This window comes from Lagenorhynchus albirostris, chromosome 4 (genome assembly GCF_949774975.1).
Source record: "Lagenorhynchus albirostris chromosome 4, mLagAlb1.1, whole genome shotgun sequence".
Classification (NCBI taxonomy): Eukaryota; Metazoa; Chordata; class Mammalia; order Artiodactyla; family Delphinidae; genus Lagenorhynchus; species Lagenorhynchus albirostris.
The window spans coordinates 104,400,015-104,418,846 of record NC_083098.1 but is presented as its reverse complement, the minus strand read 5'-3'; positions in this window follow the sequence as shown (position 1 = coordinate 104,418,846).

Below are 18,832 nucleotides of genomic sequence, written 5' to 3'. Positions count from 1 at the left end.
TCTGCGTCTTTTACTTTTCTTTCTGCCTCTTCATTCCATAAGCATTTAGCTAACATATGCGTGCAAGATACGGCTGAGATGTGATAGGGGGATAAAGATTAAAAAAGACATGAATATTCTTTTAGAGGATGGGCTTTGGAACTTCACTGACTTGGCTTGAATCTTGAATCCTGCATTTAGCTGTGTGATCCTGGACACTTAATTTCTCTGTGCCTCAGTTTTCTAATCCGTAAAATGGGCTAATAACAATCTTATGGCCTTTATGAGAATTAAATAAGTTAATACATGTAAATCGACTAGAATAGTACTTGGCATTTAGTAAATGTTCATAGTTGTTACTGTTATTATTAGAAAAAGTAACAGGGATTACCCAATCTCAGAAATAAACGTAAAATGACACTCTGAAGTGCGGAGGACAGGCTCAGATAGGGAGTAGGCATTAGCAGTAGAGATAAGGCCGAAAAATCTAAGGCATCCTATGGTAGGCATCTTCAAACTTTACAAATGAACTGCTAATTTACAAAGAGCCTTCAAGGAAGGAGGGATCTGTTCAAACTAGTTAAGTCAAAGAAAGCTTCACAGAAGAGTTGACATCTGTGTTTATCCTCGAAGGATCTGCCAGAGAGATAAAGATGAGAGTCTGTGGAAGGTCATGCCAAGCAGCAGGGACACTACAGAAATGAACATGTTTGACATCAAGCAAAATCAAGAAACTTTGAGAAAGTAGAGACAGTAAAAAGATGTTGGAGCCCCATTTTAGAAGGTCTTAAGTACCATTTTAAGGAATTTGCAGTTTATTGCATGGGCCCTGAGGAGCCAGTAAATGACAAGATAAGTGCTTGGTTTGAGCAAGAGGACTTGTGGTTACGAGGTGGGTGAATTTGACTCAGACAGACCCAAGAACTGAAGGATGCTCTGGGAGGCTGATTTCAGCCCAAGGAATCCCTAACACATGGTTACTCAGTAACTTCTCTCTGGACTAGATAAAACAAGGCCCAGAACAGAGGCTGAAAGACTTCTCTCATTGCTCTTGGCTATTACCTGGAATTAACGTGATTGATGACTTTGTGGAATTCCCAAAGGCCATCTTCTCATCAGTCCTAGTTGTTGTGGTTCAGGCATTTCAAATTTACAAATGGAGTTAGTCCACGGCTGCGGAGAACATTGCTGACTCTCCGGAAGAGCTTGGAAATCTGTCTCAACCCTGCAATTTTGGAGACGTCTTGGATTTACTTTTTTTGTGGTGTTTCCTGTCATTCTCTACTGTCCTCTTGACTAAACCAAATCTAATAAGTAATTGTAATGACTAAGAAGGCCATAGCCACTGAGAACAGCTCATTTCTTGAGGAGCAACAGTAAAATCCAACCCCACAGCATAGACCATCCAACATTCATTTCATTATTCCACAGGTGTTCACTGAGTGCCCACCATGTGTGGGACCCTCCTCCCTCAGACTCTGTGTGATCTGGCCCCCTTCTAGCCCCTCCAACCACATCTGTGCCTCTCTTTCCTCCCAGGACACTCCACCCCCTTCACTCTCAGGACACACTAAATGCTTTCCTCTAGATTCTAGAACCCTCCTCTCTTTGCCCCTGGCATGGCTCCTCCTTAGCCTTCAGTCTCAGCTCAAGATGTTACCTCTTCAGAGAGAGCCATTCATGACCAAATATCTAAATTCCCCATGCATGCGCCATCACTTTCTATCATTGAATTCCTTTTGGTAGGTCTCTGGTCATTATTTGTAATCATGTCTGTATTTGCTATTTACTTTGCTATCGCTTGTGTCCACCATGAGATTGTAAATTCCACGAGTGCCGATGATGTGTTGGTTTTATCCACCCATGTACATTCAGAATTTAACATGCTGCCTGGTACATGCGGTGCTCTGTATATTTCTGTAAAATAAATGGATAAAAACTTATCAGAATGAATCCCAAGAGTTGTCCTAGCAATTTACATCCTCTAATTCTAGGCCAGTCTATCCATAATATATAGATAAAAGGCTAATGTGTAGGGATGGATAAAAGCTATTATTCATTCATTCATTTACTCACTCAGAAAGCATCTATTGGTTATTTAGTACAAGTCAGGTACTATGCTAGATCCTGGCCCAACAAAAATGGGCAAATGTGATAGCTTATGAAACTCCATTTTCAGAAGTCATTACCCTATAAAGCCCTTTGTCATCATGAATTGTTCAATATCCAACAGATCTCAGAGCTGCTGTTCAGAGTTTTGTAATCTACTTCTGACCCCTGCCTGGCCATGTGGCCAAATGTCAAAGACACTGCACTCTGGATTCAGTTTTGTCACTTCCTCATTGTGTGAACTAGATTTCACATAATTATTGAATCACCGAAGTTAGCTTTAGTTTCTTTATTTGTAAAGTAGAAATAATAGTACTAATTTCATAGGGCCATTATGGGAATTTAGGAAGAATACTTTCTACTCAATAACAATAACTCACCCTTACATAGCTGTTAAAAAGCATCAGGCATTGTTCCATGTACTTTTTATATATTAATTCACTTAATCCTGCAACAGTCTCATAATATAAGGACTATTATTATTCTTATTTTATAGATGAGGAAGCATAGACACAGAGAGGCTGAGTAACTTGTCCAAGGTAACCCAGGTGGTGATGGGTGATGGATGAGATGGGAACTGAACCCGGGCATTTGGGTCCTCTCTGTTGAGGCTCTCAACCAATATCGTCCACAGCTCCTTGTCCATCTGCACACTAGGTTGTGAGTGGTTTGAAAGCAGAGAACAAGCCTTTTCTAGTATATGGTGGCACAGACCTGCAACAAACTTTGCCACGAAAACAGAAAAACATAAATGTGAAGATGAATACAATGTATCATTTGGGACTTTTAATTGCAAGTACAAGAAAAACTTACTATTACAAATGTCATAATCAAAAAAGAAAAGAAGTAAATTTATTGGCTTATGTCATTGGAAAAATCAGAAGTATCTGAATTCAGGTACAGTAGGATCCAGGGGCCCAAATGACATCATCAGGACTTGGACCCTGTTGCTGCCCCTATAGGCTTTCCTTATTCCCAGGCAGGCTTGTCCGTGTGCTGACCGTAGGCAGAGCTGGGTTTATATCTGCCCAACTTAGACCAGCAGAAAGAGAGGTTTCCTCTTCAGGAGTTTCCAAAAAATGCTGGCATTGAATCTCATTGCCTGGTTTGGACCTAAATGCACACATCTACACTAATCAATATGGCCAAGAGGGTGGCCGGTCTTGGGTCACATGTCCACCTTTCCAGCCTGGGTCAGAGTTGGCCCTTCTAAATCCAGAGACCAGATGAAACCACAGTGTCCCATTACCAGAAGGTGGGTGTGGGGCGTTGAACTGTGTCCCTGCAAAATATATGTTCAGGTCCTAACTCTCAGTACCTGTGACTATGATGTTATTGTAAACAGATGGATGCAGTCAAGTTAAAATGAGGTCCTATTGGATTAGGGTGGGCCTAAATCCAATGACGGGTATCCTCATCAGGAGAGACACAGAGACACAAACACAGACAGAGAGAAACTGAAGTGATGCTGCTGCAAGACGAGGAACACCAAGGACAGCCAGAAACCACCAGAAGCTGGAAAGAGGCAAGGGAGGATTCTTGGCTAGAGCCTTCAGAGGGAGCATGGCCCTGCCTGTACCTTGATCTCAGACTTAGAGCCTCTAGAATCTGGAGAGAATACATGTCTGTGGTTAAGCCACTCCGTTCGTGGTGCTTTGTCATGGCAGCCCTCGCACTCTAACAGAGAAGGGAAACGGACCCGGTGTGCCCAGCCTCCCAGATCCAACCACGAAGAGGCCAGCTTAGCTCAACACAATGGGTTAGAAGTGGAGGCCGGGAGACCTTGCATGTGTCTCTTCCTGTACTAATAAGTGTTATCATAATAACAACAATAGCATCGTTTACCGATTGCCTACTAACTGCCATGCAAATGCAGAGTCTGGTGCTTTATATAAAATTATATTTTTCACAATGTCCCTGGTGAGTTGGACACCTTTCCCTCTAGGCATGATGGAGGGACCATACACAGAAGGTGGTCCTCCTTGTTAAATGATGGATAAGATCCCTGAAGGCAGGTTTTTTTTTTTTTTTGCAGTACGCAGGCCTCTCACCGCTGTGGCCTCTCCCATTGCGGAGCACAGGCTCCGGATGCGCGGGCTCAGCGGCCATGGCTCATGAATCTAGCTGCTCCGCGGCATGTGGGATCTTCCCGGACCGGGGCATGAACCCGTGTCCCCTGCATCGGCAGGCGGACTCTCAACCACTGCGCCACCAACGAAGCCCAGGTTTTGTATTTTACATGACATCCTCCCAAATCTCTCTCTCTCACACAAACACACACACACACACACACACACACACACACACACACACACACACACACACTGTGCCACACCTCTAAACTGTGCTTGCATCAAATAAAGTGGGTGACAAATATTTCACAAGTTCATGAATGACAGTCCGTGCTAGCGAAATCTGTTACACAGACTCTCTTCTAACATATTAGGAATTATTATCCATTATAACAAGTTCGTCCTCTGTTTTCCCAGACCTTGCTTTTAGTGCTGCCTCCCTAGCTCCCCGACCATATCCCTCCCTCCCCCCGCCCCCCAATCTGCCAGAACTCCCTTTGCTCCTCCAGATTTCAGCCACAGACCTCCTGCCTCCTTCTCTCTCCCTTGGGCTTCACAGAGAGACTTGCAGGTTGGCTGCCAACACCCAGAAGACAGCCTGGCTGCCCAGTGCCCCAAAGCCTGCCAAGGACAAACTTCTACCTGCAACTTGGACCCAGAGTCATTCTCAAACAAAAGAACGGCCTGATGCCCGAACTTGCTTGGAATTGACATCTGAGTCCCTCTATTATTAGGACTGACATCTGAAGTGTGACTGTGTTTTTCTTTCATAAAAGCCCTACCCTAATCCAAGATCAAACAACTTATTTTGGAAAGTAACAGTACATAATGGTGCATTTTCCAGCACCGGCCAGGTCTCCCCCTGTCATTTGCCATAGCCTTTGAAGTATTTAATAGCCGAGGTAACTTGGGGAAGCAACTGGGCTCCTGAAAGCGGTACTTAGTGTCTCTGCATTTTGCTAGGGACTTATCATTTACCACTGCTTTTATCAGCCCACTTTTTGCTTTTATCTGCTTTGTTTCCCAAGTGGATTGTTGTTATCTAGTTTTCTACACATCTTTTCTGAGGGCTGGGGAGGATTTCCTTAAGTGGATGGTCTTTAACTGATCCCACTGTCTCCCTAGAGTTGATATTTGCATTATTCCTCATTTTTCTCTAATACAACCATCGTTGCACAAATAGTCTCATCTTTTTCGCCCAGCTTTATTGAGATCTAATTGACAAATAATGAGGGGTACAGTGTGATGATTTGACGTGTGTATACGTTGTGAAATGATTCCCACAGTCAAGTTAATTAACACGTTTATCACTTCACACCTCTTTGTGGGTGTGGTGATGGCAGGTGTTTTTGTACACCCACATTTAGCCACAGTACAATGCTAAAAGTAAAATCATCTTAAGGCAAAGGGTAGGCACTTTATAGATCTTTAATTACATGTTACCAAATTGCCCTATAAATGAATTAGATGGATATAGTCCCACCAGCAGTTTCTAAGTTTGACTTAGTTGTTATGTAGGTAAGCATGATACATACTTGTGAAGGAAATTCACACAATACTTCAAAGTATGAAGGAAAATGTGAAATGCACCTGATTTTCTCCATTGCATACACTCTGCAGAAGGACCCAGCAGCTCACCTCTGTGTCAGCCCTGCATCTGCCACCCCCCCCGGATGCTGGTAAGAGAGCATCCACTTACAGGACTGTGGCTGACAAATCCCTGATTCTTTTCTCATTTCCCACAATCATAAGAAAACAGAACAATGACTATCTGGCATTCATCCTTCAGGTCTGGATGTAAATGTCGCTTCCTTAGAGGGCCTTCCTCAACTCCCCAATCTATATTTCAACTTTTTCTTGGACTCATTAACAAGACTAAGAGGCCCTGAGCCTTCTGCCTAGAAACTAGCACCCACACAGTATCTTGTACTTAACACATCATGACAAACTAGGTCTGGATGCCATGACTGTTGACTGGTATGTAGTGAACATTTCAAAACATATGATATACTGTGAGATGTATTATCAGTTACAACCTAATTTCAAAATGAATCAATCTTTCATATACACAGTGACATGTATGTTAAGGTCAATCGAACAAACAGTTGTTGGCACCACAATGAATCAGGTATTAGTTAAGCATTGGAGAGTGGGATGGTTAATTTTATGTGTCAACTCAACTGGACCAGGAGGTGCCCAGATAGTTGGTCAAATATTATTTTGGGTGTGTAGGTAAAGGTATATCTGGATGAGATTAACATTTGAATTGGTAGATTGAGTGATGCAGATTGCCCTCTCTAATGTGGGTCGGCCTCATCCAATCAGTTGAAGGCCTTGGGGGGGGGGGAAGCCGACCTTCCCACAGTAAGGGAGAATTTTTCCTGCCTTCACTTTGGAACTGAATTGGCTCTTCCTAGGTCTCAAGCCTGCCAGTTTTCAGACTGGAACTAAAACGTTGACTCTCCTGAGTCTCCAGCTTGCCGACTTACCCTGAAGATCTTGGGACTTGTCAGCCTCATAATCATGTGAGCCAATTTCTCATTTCTTAATAAATCTCTTTAAGTAGAGATAGAGAGAGGTATACCTTCCATTAGTTCTGTTTCTCTGAAGAACACTGACTAATATATGTTTTGGTATTGAGAGAGGTTCTAGAGAAATGGAGGTGTAAGGATGAGTTTTCTGAATTGGTTCTGTAGTTTCTGGAATTCACTCTCTGATTAGATTTAAATATATATATATTTTTTGATTTCTATTTTTTTATTGAAGTATAGTTGATTTACAATGTTTCAGGGGTACAGTGAAGTGGTTTAGTTATACATATATATCTATCTTTTTGCAGATTCTTTTCCTAATATATAGGTTATTATAAGATACTGTAGTATATTATAGTATAGTTCCTGTGCTATACAGTAGGTCCCTGTTTGTTATATATTTTATATATAGTAATATTTTATATATTGTGTATATTTTAATTCCAAACTCTTAATTTATCCCTCTACTCTCTCCCCCTTTGGTAACTATAAGTTTGCTTTCTATGTCTGTGAGTCTATTTCTGTTTTGTAAATAAGTTCATTTGTATCAGTTTTCTAGATTTCACATATAAGTGATATCATATGGTATTTGTCTTTCTCTGTCTGACTTACTTTGCTTGGTATGATAATCTCTGGGTCCATCCATGTTGCTACAAATGGCATTATTTCATTCTTTTTTATGGCTGAGTAATATTCCATCATATATATATATATATATATATATATATATATATATATATCTCACATCCTCTTTATCTATTCATCTGTTGACGGACATTCAGGTTGCTTCGTGTCTTGGTTGTCGTAAATAGTATGGCAAAGAACATTGGGGGTGTATGTATCTTTATGAGTTAGAGTTTTCTCTGGATGTATGCCCAGGAGTGGGATTGCTGGATCGTATGGTAACTCTATTTTTAGTTTTTTAAAGGACCTCCATACTGTTCTCCATAATGGCTGCATCAATTTACATTCCCACCAACAGTGCAGGAGGGTTCCCTTTCCTCAACACCCTCCCCAGCATTTATTATTTGTAGACTTTTTGATGATGGCCATTCTGACCAGTGTGAGTTGATAACTTATTGTACTTTTGATTTGCGTTTCTCTAATATTAGTGATGCCGAGCACTTTTTCACGTGCCGAGCACTTTTTCTGTATGTTTTCTTTGGAGAAATGTCTATTTAGGTCTTCTGCCCATTTTTTGATTGGGTTGTGTTTTTTGTTTTGTTTTGTTTTTTTGCTATTGATCTGTATGAGCTGTTTGTATATTTTGGAAATTAATCCCTTGTCAGTCACATTACTTGCAAATATTTTCTCCCATTCTGTAGGCTGTCTTTTTGTTTTGTTTATGTTTTCCTTTGCTGTGCAAAAGCTTTTAAGTTTAATTACATCCCATTTGTTTATTTTTGTTTTTGAGCCCATTACTCTAGAAGGATCCAAAAAAATATTGCTGCAATTTATATCAAAGAGTGTTCTGTCTATGTTTTCCTCTATGAGTTTTATAGTATCCAGTCTTACATTTAGGTCTTCAATCCACTTTGAGTTTATTTTTGTATATAGTGTTAGAGAATGTTCTAATTTCATTCTTTTATATGTAGCTGTCCAGTTTTCCCAGCACCACTTATTGAAAAGACTGTCTTTTTTCTACATTGTATATTCTTGCCTCCTTTGTCATAGATTGATTGACCATAAGTGCATAGGTTTATTTCTGGGCTTTCTATCCTGTTCCATTGATCTATGTGTCTGTTTTTGTACAGTACCATACTGTTTTGATTGCTGTAATTTTGTAGTATAGTCTGAAGTTAGGGAGTGTGATTCCTCCAGCTATCTTAACTACTGGAAATAGAGTTGTTATACTTAAATATATTGATGACTCTATTTGCAGTAGTTAAGAGAGCAATGATTGTCCATGGCATGATCTGGCAATAGGGATCTGGCAACATCACTTTGGATGCTCCTAACTACCCACTTATAAGAAGCAAGGATCTGGGTGATTATTTACATTATACTTTTAAACATTTTTTTCAAACTAACAAATAGAATGAGATTGGCTGGTTGCTCCCAATGTTACTGGACAAAGTGAAGAAAGAAAAGGATGAGCTCAGGGCTTCAGATTCTCAGCTCGGCTCAAGTGCCATGTAAATGACCTGAAATCTTCTTTGTGTGTCATGAAGGAGAGGTTTATCTCCTGTAGTTGCAGGGCCGAGATTGTTGAAAACCAAACCCAGAATCTCATCCTGTGACCAGCAAATTACAACCTGAGGTGAGGTTCAATCTTGTAGACTGTTTCCTGTTAAAGTGAGGACACTGATTGGGAAGGACTGGAATCCTGAATGTTGGAATGGGGATGTGTGGGAAGACCCTGATGAAAGTGGGAACATTGAGCCCCTAAATTCTAATGAGTCTTCTTTACCAATGAAAGAGGTTTATTCACCCCCAGTGGGGGCTGCTTCTCCACCTCTGGCTGAGGGGGTTAACCCTACCTTGTCTGGGGAAACAGTAGTGAACAGCCCTGAGGCAGTTGTTTTTCAAGACAATGCTGATTCTCCTCAGGATCCACCCCCACCACTCTATGTGTCTAGACCCCTAACTGGACTCATGTACCAGCAGGCCTCTCCATGTGAGGTCCAAAGCGTGGCCCGTGAGGAGGTGCACTAAACCGCGAAAGAGCTACTTGGGTTTTCTAACTTATACAGACACAAATCTGAGGGTTAAGGGTGGGGATGAACATTAAAGGTGTGGGTAATGGTGGAAGGATCATAAAGTTAGATCAGGCCAAACTTATTGATATGGGCTCACTAAGCCGAGATTCTGCACTTAATGTTGTAGCTCATTAACTCTAGGGAGTTAGAAAGGGCTCTAAGAGCTTGGCTGGTTGGTTGACTGAAACATGGACATGGAAAATGTGGCCCATGGTGGGCAAATTAGAAATGCTGGACCTTCCTTGGTTTAATGTAGATGAAGAGATACAAAGGCTTAGGGAGATTAGCATGTTAGAGTGGATTTGTCACTTAAGACCTACCCACTCACCCTGGGAGTGTCCAGAAGAGACACAGTTCACAATTCCTATGAGAAATAAATTTTTGAGGGGGGCCCTAGCATCCCTGAATAGCTCTGTGATTGCTCTTCTATGTAGACCAGACCTCACAGTGGGAATCACAGTCACTGAGTTGGGAGATCTAAATGCACTGGAAGTAACTAGACCCCAGGATGCTAGGGGCCAAATGGAAGCACTCAAATGCCAAAGATGTGGTGGGTCTGGTTATCCTAATGGGCAGAGGAGTCAAAGCAGCAATGAGAAGAGTTTAACTCACTCAGACCTGTGGTGTTGGCTAGTGGATCAGGGCATTCTTAGAAGTGAAATAGATAGGAAACCTACTAAATCCTTACTTCACCTGAATAAACAGAAAAGTTCAAGGTCAAGTGAACAAAAGTATCACTTGAATCTTAAAAACAAAGAGTCATGGCCCCTTTATCAATTCCCAGACTTGATCCAGTTTATAGACCCAGAACCAAATGAATGAAGGGGAGGCGGTGTCCCTTTGAGGAAGGATCCCAGTACATTGTCAAAATTTATATTGTTAATCTTTCCTCCAGCCTTCCCCAAAGGGATCTATGACTTTTTATCATGGTGACTGTGCAATGGGGAAAAGGAAATAATACAAACCTTTCAGGGACTACTGAACTGACACTGATTTCAAGGAACCCAAAACATCACTGGGGTCTACCAGTCAGAGTAGGGGGCTTATGGAGGTCACATGATCAATGAAATTTTAGCTCAGGTCCATCTCAGAGTGGAGCCAGTGGGTCCTTGGACCCATACTGTGGTTATTTCCTCAGTTTTGGAATGCATAATTGGAATAGACTTAGCTACCTGCAAAATTCCCAAATTGTTTCCCTGTCCTATGGACGGAGGGATTTTATGATGGAAAAGACCAAGTGGAAATCACTAGAACAGCTTTCACCTAGGAAAATAGTAAAAACAAAAGAAATACCACATTCTCGGAGGGATTGCAGAGATTAGTGTCTCCATCAAGGACCTGAAAGATGCAGGAGCTGTGGTTCCCACCACTTCCCCATTTAACTTGCTTATATGGCCTGTGCAGGAGACAGATGCATATTGGAGAATAACAGTGGATTATTGTAAGATTAATCGAGTGGTGACGCCAATTGCAGCTGTTGTACCAGATGTAGTTTCATTGCTTGGGCAAATTAACACATCCCCTGGTGTCTGGTTTGCACTATTGATCTGGCAAATGTTTTTTTCTCTATACCTGTCAATAAAGGCCACCAGAACCAGTTTACTTTCAGTTGGGAAGGCCAGCAATGCACCTTCACTGTCCTACCATAGGAGTATATAAACTCTCCAGCCCTATGTCATAATTCAGTCCACAGGGATTTTCATCATCTTCCCCTACAAGATATTACCCATGTCCATTATATTGGTGACATTATCATGATTGCTTCCAGTGAACAAGGTGTAGCAACTCCTCTAAACTTATTGTTAATATATTCGCATGTGAGATGGTAGGATATAAATGCAATGCAAATTCAGGGGTCTTCTATCTCAGTGAGATTTCTAGGGTCCCAGTGAGATGGGGCATGTGGAGGTATCCCTTCCAAGGTGTAGACTGAGTTGTTGCATCTGCTACAACCAAAAAGAGACAGTGCCTAGTGGGGTCTTTGGATTTGGGAGACAACATATTCCTCATTTGAATGTGTTATTCTGGTCCATGTACCAAGTGACTCAAAAAGCTGCTAGTTTTGAGTGAGACCCGGAACCAAAGAAGGCTCTGCAACAGGTCCAGGCTACCATTCAATCTGCTCTGCCACGTGGACCATATGATCCAGCTGAGCTGATGGTGCTTGGAGGGTCAGCAGCAGATAGGGATGTAGTTTGGAGCACTTGGCAGGCCTCAATGGGTGAATTGGAGCACAAGCCCTTAGGATTTGGGAGCAAAGCCCTGCCATCCTTTGTGAATAATTCTTTTGCTTTTGAGGAACAGCTCTTGGCCTGTTACTGGGCCTTAGTAGAAACTGAATTCTTAGCCATGGCCACCAAGTTATCATGTGAGCAAGGCCGCCAGTCATCAACTGGGTGTCATTTAATTCACCGTGCCATGAAGTTGGGCATGCACAGCAGTGCTCCATCGTCCAATGGAAGCTGAAAGTTGTATAACACTCAAGCCTGAGAGAAGGGCATGTGTAAAGCCAGAGAAGAGAAAAATCAGCATTGTGCAATTAGAAACTCCAAATGCCTGAAGAGTGATGAAAGCAAAGCAAAACAAAACAAAACAAACAAAAAATAAGGGAGTCAGAGGAGACAAGATTATTCACATACAGTTTCTGGCATGAAATAACAGAAATGGTATGAAAATAATATTACTTTAAATTATATACTATGTTTTGGTTCCATTGATTAAAACAAAATTTGGATGCCTTTTTGGTGATAGATGATTCAATTCAATGATCCAACCTATAGTCAGATCCCTGCTATGATTAGAGTTGAGCACTAAGTATTGAGAGGGACACAAAATGAATGCCCTCAAGGAACTTTCAAGACAGTCTGTGTGATTCACAATGAGAATTGCTGCATGGTCAGGATAACAGTTGAGAGCACTTGGAGTAGAGTAATTCATTCCAATCCCTGGGAACTAGAATGTTTTCCCATAACAGTGAGTGCAACTCTGTGGGTCATTTCATATTGGGACCATCATACCACACTCCTACAGACTAGTTTCTTCCAGTGAAATGCCAGCTCCCTTTCCCTGGACGAGTTGCACAAGCACTAATCAAGAGTTGCAAAAAGGAATCAAGGGAGACATCACCTGAAAATGTAGGCAAAAATCTCATAGATATATATTATATGTAATATATTTAAATAAGACTGAAGGATCAATCTGTTTTTTAAGTTGTTTAGTAGTTTTCCAATTATATTTGTAGTCATGATCATTATAGAACTTTTTTTGTTTTTACTTAAAAGGCTGTATATATATATATTTTTCTTCCCACTAGCTATCTACCTTATGTTTGGTAGTGTATGTGTAGTCCATGCCTCTCTCTCACTTTGTCACAGCTCACCCTTCCCCCTCCCCATATCCTCAAGTCCATTCTCCAGTAGGTCTGTGTCTTTATTCCTGTCTTAACCCTAGGTTTTTTTTTTTTTAACATCTTTATTGGGGTATAATTGCTTTACAATGGTGTGTTAGTTTCTGCTTTATAACAAAGTGAATCAGTTATACATATACATATGTTCCCATATCTCTTCCCTCTTGCGTCTCCCTCCCTCCCACCCTCCCTATCCCACCCCTGTATATTCTTCTCTGTATTATACTCTTTGTTTTTGTTTTGAAGTATAGTTGATTTACTATATTGTGTTAGTTTCAGGTGTACAGCAAAATGATTCAGTTATACGTACATACAGAATACATATGTTCTTTTTCAGATTTTTTCCTTTACAGATTATTACAAGGTATTGAATATAGTTCCCTGTTCTATATAGTAGGTCCTTGTTGTTTACCTATTTTATATAGAACATTTTAAATATTAAGAAAATTAAAAGACAATAAAGAGGAAATTGAAAACCAGTAATTCTACTACCCAGAGAAATAATCACTAGCACTTTGACATATTTTTTCCTAGGGATTGTTTATGCATACATAGATTATTATTATTATTATTTTTGTGGTACGTGGGCCTCTCACTTTTGTGGCCTCTCCCGTTGCAGAGCACAGGCTCCAGACGCACAGACTCAGCGGCCATGGCTCACGGGCCCAGCTGCTCCGCGGCATGCGGGATCCTCCCGGACCGGGGCACAAACCCGTGTCCCCTGCATCGGCAGGCGGACTCTCAACCACTGCGCCACCAGGGAAGCCCCGTAGATTATTTTTATATATGATTGCCATAAGATTATATATAAAATTTACATCTTTTTCACTTACATATGACCATTTTCTTTTATCATTAATATTAAAAACATAATTTTAAATAACTATAATATTCTAGTTTATGGGGGTATCATGATTGAACAATTCCATATTATTGGGTTTTTAGGACTTTTCTAATGTTTTGCTCTTTTTGAATAATACTGAGATGAATATTCATTGTAAATCTTTAGCCTTATTTCTTATTGTTTCCTTTAGATCCTCTGAGATGCAGACACAAGACAGGATTAGAAATGCAGGAGGTTTACTAGGGGAAGTGACTAAGGGAAAATGAGGAGAGAGCTGGGGGGAGGCGGGAAGAGCTATGCCATCAAGATGCAGGTCTAACCCCTGCAGAGGAGAGAGGAAGGGAAGAAGGTTGAGTGGAAGAGTCTTAGTCTGAAGTGCAGTTCTAAGAAAATTCCAGAAGTTCAATGAGACTTACTCAAGCCAAAGTTGCCCAGCAGAGAAGTCCTGCATCTCCTTGTGGGAGCATCCTGCCTAAGTATCTTTGCTGCATTCAGCCATTGGCTGGAGGAGCTCATGGCAACTGTGGCCTCAGCGGGGCAGCAATGGTGGATTTCAGAGCACTGCAGCTGAGGCTGCCAATCAGTTCCGCTCCTGGCATTCAGAGAGCTGAGAGGCTGAGAGGCACATTCCCATGACCACTGTGGGAGACAGTCCCATGAATGGGATTCTACATTCTAAAGGCAGACCCAATTTTAAGCTTTTTGCATAATATTAAAAAATCCTTTCCTATTTGATAAACATTCTGACAATTATGAGCACAAAAATATTTTTAATTAAAAAAAACTCCAGGCTTCCCTGGTGGCGCAGTGGTTGAGAGTCCGCCTGCCGATGCAGGGGACACGGGTTTGTGCCCCGGTCCGGGAGGATCCCGCATGCCGCGGAGCGGCTGGGCCCATGGGCCATGGCCGCTGAGCCTGCGCGTCCGGAGCCTGTGCAGCGGGAGAGGCCGCGTACATGAAAAAAAAAAAAAAAATCTCCACGACCTCTCTGATTTTAGGACAATGTTTTCCTTCTCAGAGACCCCCTTCATGGCTGGGTTCTTGATATCAGTTAGGAAAATCCTTGCCATCATCTTCTGGCCATTCTCTCCACTTCTAGACACTTTGTTTACTAATCTATTCTATACTCCACTGCCAGAATGATTTTACTAAAGCTCAATTCTGACTTGCTACATCTCTGCTCAGAAGTATTCCAAGGGTCAAAGAAATATAAACTCAATATGGAATTTCCACAACATAGTATTAACCAGATTCCCCAAAACATTGCTAATTATTGAATTTGGATGCACTGGTTTCCTAGGGATGTGTAGTGTGTGTGTGTGTGTGTGTGTGTGTGTATAGATATATATATAGATACAGTATAGTATTATTTATGTATATTTATTTTCTAGTAATATTATAATAATTATTTATGTGTATTAATTATTTATATGTATATATATTTTATATTATGATGTTTGAGCTTAAGAAACATTTCAGGCTAGGGAGAGACTGCCTCTCCCTGGGCTGGCCAGGTTTTAGAGATAGCAAAGGACTCAGCCTGGAGTATGACTTTGATATGTACAGTATCCTATCCAGAGCCCTACCTCCTCTGTCTGGCCAGTACAACCCCAGGAAGCAAGATTCCTCTGCTTGGATCATCCCAGGGCCAGGTACCAGGCAACTAGGGACCACCCCTACAGCTTAGAGCCCCCCAGAACCACTCGAACCCGCCAACCATAAACTGCTTACCCTGCCCTGCCTTGTCTTTCCCTCAGAAATCCCAAGAAAGTCCATGAGCTGAGCTCTCAGCCCCTCCTGTCTTCTGCTCCTGACCACCCTGGTGTCTTTCCATGTGCCCTGCGTGGCATGTCCTGCCCCCTGGCTGCAGAACCTGAGAGTTTATGATCAACTTTGTTTCCTGAGCCTCTCCTCTGTCTCCTCTTGCGGCCCTCATCTTGGGTGCCCGCCTTAATCTAGTACAACCTCATCTTAATTTAGCTAATTACATCTGTAATCATATATTTCCAAGTTTACTTTTTGAGGTACTGGGGGTCAGGACTTCAAGTTTCTTTTTTTGGGGGGGGATGCAATTCAACCTATAATATTGGAATATTATAGAAAGTTCCCCAGTGAACAGTAAGATAAGAAGATAATGACATAGGTTTTAAGTCAAACTAAATGTATTCCTTTTACAGTATTGTTCTTAAAGAAGGGATACATGTACATGTTTAGCTGATTCACTTTGCTGTACAGTAGAAACTAACATAACATTGTAAAGCAACTACGCTCCAATAAAAATTAATAAAAAAATATTGTTCTTTATTCTAAGATTATGTCTCCCTATCCTTTTGGTATTGAAACCTTTGTTTTAGTAAATGATAGTGAGAATTAATAATATAGGTTTTGTTTTTCAAAGGAAAAAATGGCAAATTTTGGAAACATTTTTGAAATTCTACTTATTCAAAAAGAGTGAACTCCAAAATCTTTTGTTTATACATCCTTATTAGGAAAACAAATTGCATCAGTGCCTACAACAAAAAGTATTTTATGTGTTTAATTTATACCTGAACAGTAACTATTCCCAAAATAGGAGTTTTAAAGGATTAAAGATAAAACAATGTTATTTTGTTAATTTCTTAATAATGTAATTTTGGAGAAATTTTTCTAAAATTATTATAGATAAACATTTAGTGATAATAATGGATTTGATCATTCTTTACTATTTTGGTGAATCATAGTTTTTTTTTTTGAACATCTTTATTGGAGTATAATTGCTCTACAATGGTGTGTTAGTTTCTGCTTCATAACAAAGTGAATTAGCTATACATATACATATATCCCCATATCTCCTCCCTCTTGCGTCTCCCTCCCTGGTGAATCATAGTTTAACACATAGATATAGTATTTGAAAACCAGGTTTTAAATTCAATTTATTTCAAGACTTGATTATCATAGCTGTCAGGACTGAAAAATTACTTTGGAAAAGCCCACATCATGCAATATGTATTTGGGAAGATATTTATGGTTATTGATAATGGATATACAAATTCATATTTTAAATAGCATTCTTGATAATGTCAAATTTGAAGTTGGGCAGACCAGCAGTTTTGTTATTTTTAAACCTTATATATCTATGTTGATTTGTAGATCCAATGAAGGCAACACTGTAAATCCAATGAAATATTACTAAAGCTAAACTTCTTTCCTATTTTTGGATAAAATTAGAAAATTACCATTAGGCAGATACCACAGCAAATATCATTGCAGGAAGGGGCCAGTGGTAGAAGATAAACTTAGTGGTAAATGTGGGACGAGAACAGGCCGTATGTATAGTCTCAAAATCTCTCTCCACCATAAACTTTTTAATTGCCGAAGAAAAAATAGTAACTTTACAATGGACCTGGCAGGTGCCATTTTAACCAAGGGATCAAAGTTAGCATTAACAGTAATAAGACACATTGACATCATGTACCACTTGATACGATATACTGGAGAGGATACATCACTTCTGTGAAGTTCTTGCCAAAAAAAGTATGACTGCAGGCAAATCATTAGAAGACATCAGACAAACTCAAACTCAGAGACATTCTACAAAATGTGACCACTAGTCTTCAAAGATGAAAAGCAAAGACTGGGAACCATTACAGGTTGGAGGAGACTAAGGAAATATAACAACTAAATTAATGTGGGATCCTTACTTGGATCCAAGACCAGAAAAAATATATTAGTAGGGAAACTGGCAAAATTCATATTAGGTCTGTAAAATAGTTGATGGTATTTTATCAGTGTAATGTCCTGGTTTAGATCACTGCAATATGATTATGTAAGATGTTAACATTAGGTGAAGCTAAGTGAAGGGTATATGAGAACTCTCTGTACTATTTTTGCAACTTTTCTGTAAGTGTAATTTTTTTCAAAATTATATATATACTAAAAATTATATATATACTAAAAATTATACACACACACACACACACACACACACACACACACACACAAACAGAATTTGAACCATTACCTTCCAGTGTCTAGTGGATTTTTTTGCCTCATCCATGTTGGAGACCCTGCTCTGTAGAGTCCTCAAACTGTATCTTCTGCTGCAAACTGTACTTCCGTGTTCCTATGCTCTCACATAAGCTATTCTCACCAGCAGAAATTCACTCCAAGTTATTTGGGGGTCTCCTATCTGTAAAGGCAGCTGATGCCCACAATTGTTGAACTGAATGCGATCATTATCAACCTCCTTCTCATTATAGGTAGTTGAACATCCTTCTAAAATGCTCTCTCAGATGTATGATGAGCCCTAATTGATCTTGCCAAAAACCCATAGATGAAGAACAGGTCCTACATTCTGACATTTCTTTTGCAGTTGAAGAAATACATTCCAAGATGTCAAATAATTTGTACGCTTTTGAGTAAGCTGACTCAGGCATGTCTGCTGCAGACTAAAGGCACATTTGCTCTGGCTCCCCTCCTTAGCCACAACCCTAAATTTAGTAGATACAAAAGCATCTTTCTTTGATGAATTCATCATGGTGCCCGAGCTGAGTTGTCTAAATTGGCATCAGTGCTGAAGTCTATGGAGAAGATTGGACTGCCTGTGCTCTTACTCAAAGCTGTTCTCTACAAGTAGATTGTTGTGATGGTTAATTTTATGCTTCAACTTGCCTAGGCCACGGGATACCCAGATATTTGATCAAACATTATTCTCTGTTTCTGTAAGGGTGTTTTGGGTTGAGATTAACATTTAAGTTGGTGGACTTCTGAGTAAGGCAGATTGTCCTCCATAATGTGGTGGGCCCCATCCAATCAGTTGAAGGCTTCAATAGAACGAAAGGTTGGCCTCCCCCAAGTAAGAGAGAATTCTCCAGCAGACTGCTGTTCTTGGACTACATCTGCAACACCATCTCTTCCTGCCTGAGAGGGATCTATAACTCTATCTTTATCTCTATCTATAGCCATATATCTCTATCTCTATTTCTATCTCTCATTGGTACTCTGGAGAACCTTGACTAATAATGTTGTCCTATGTGTTCTTGATATAAGTAGATTCCCTTGTCATTTGTCTCTTGCTCACTACAGTCACTTGGTGGAGCGGCCAGAAGGCGGCATAGTTGGGGTATTTGCAAGTCTAATTATAATTACCTCACAATACTGGTACACAGTCTATTGATTAACTTTGAAGCTTCTACTTGAATATGTAAAATACA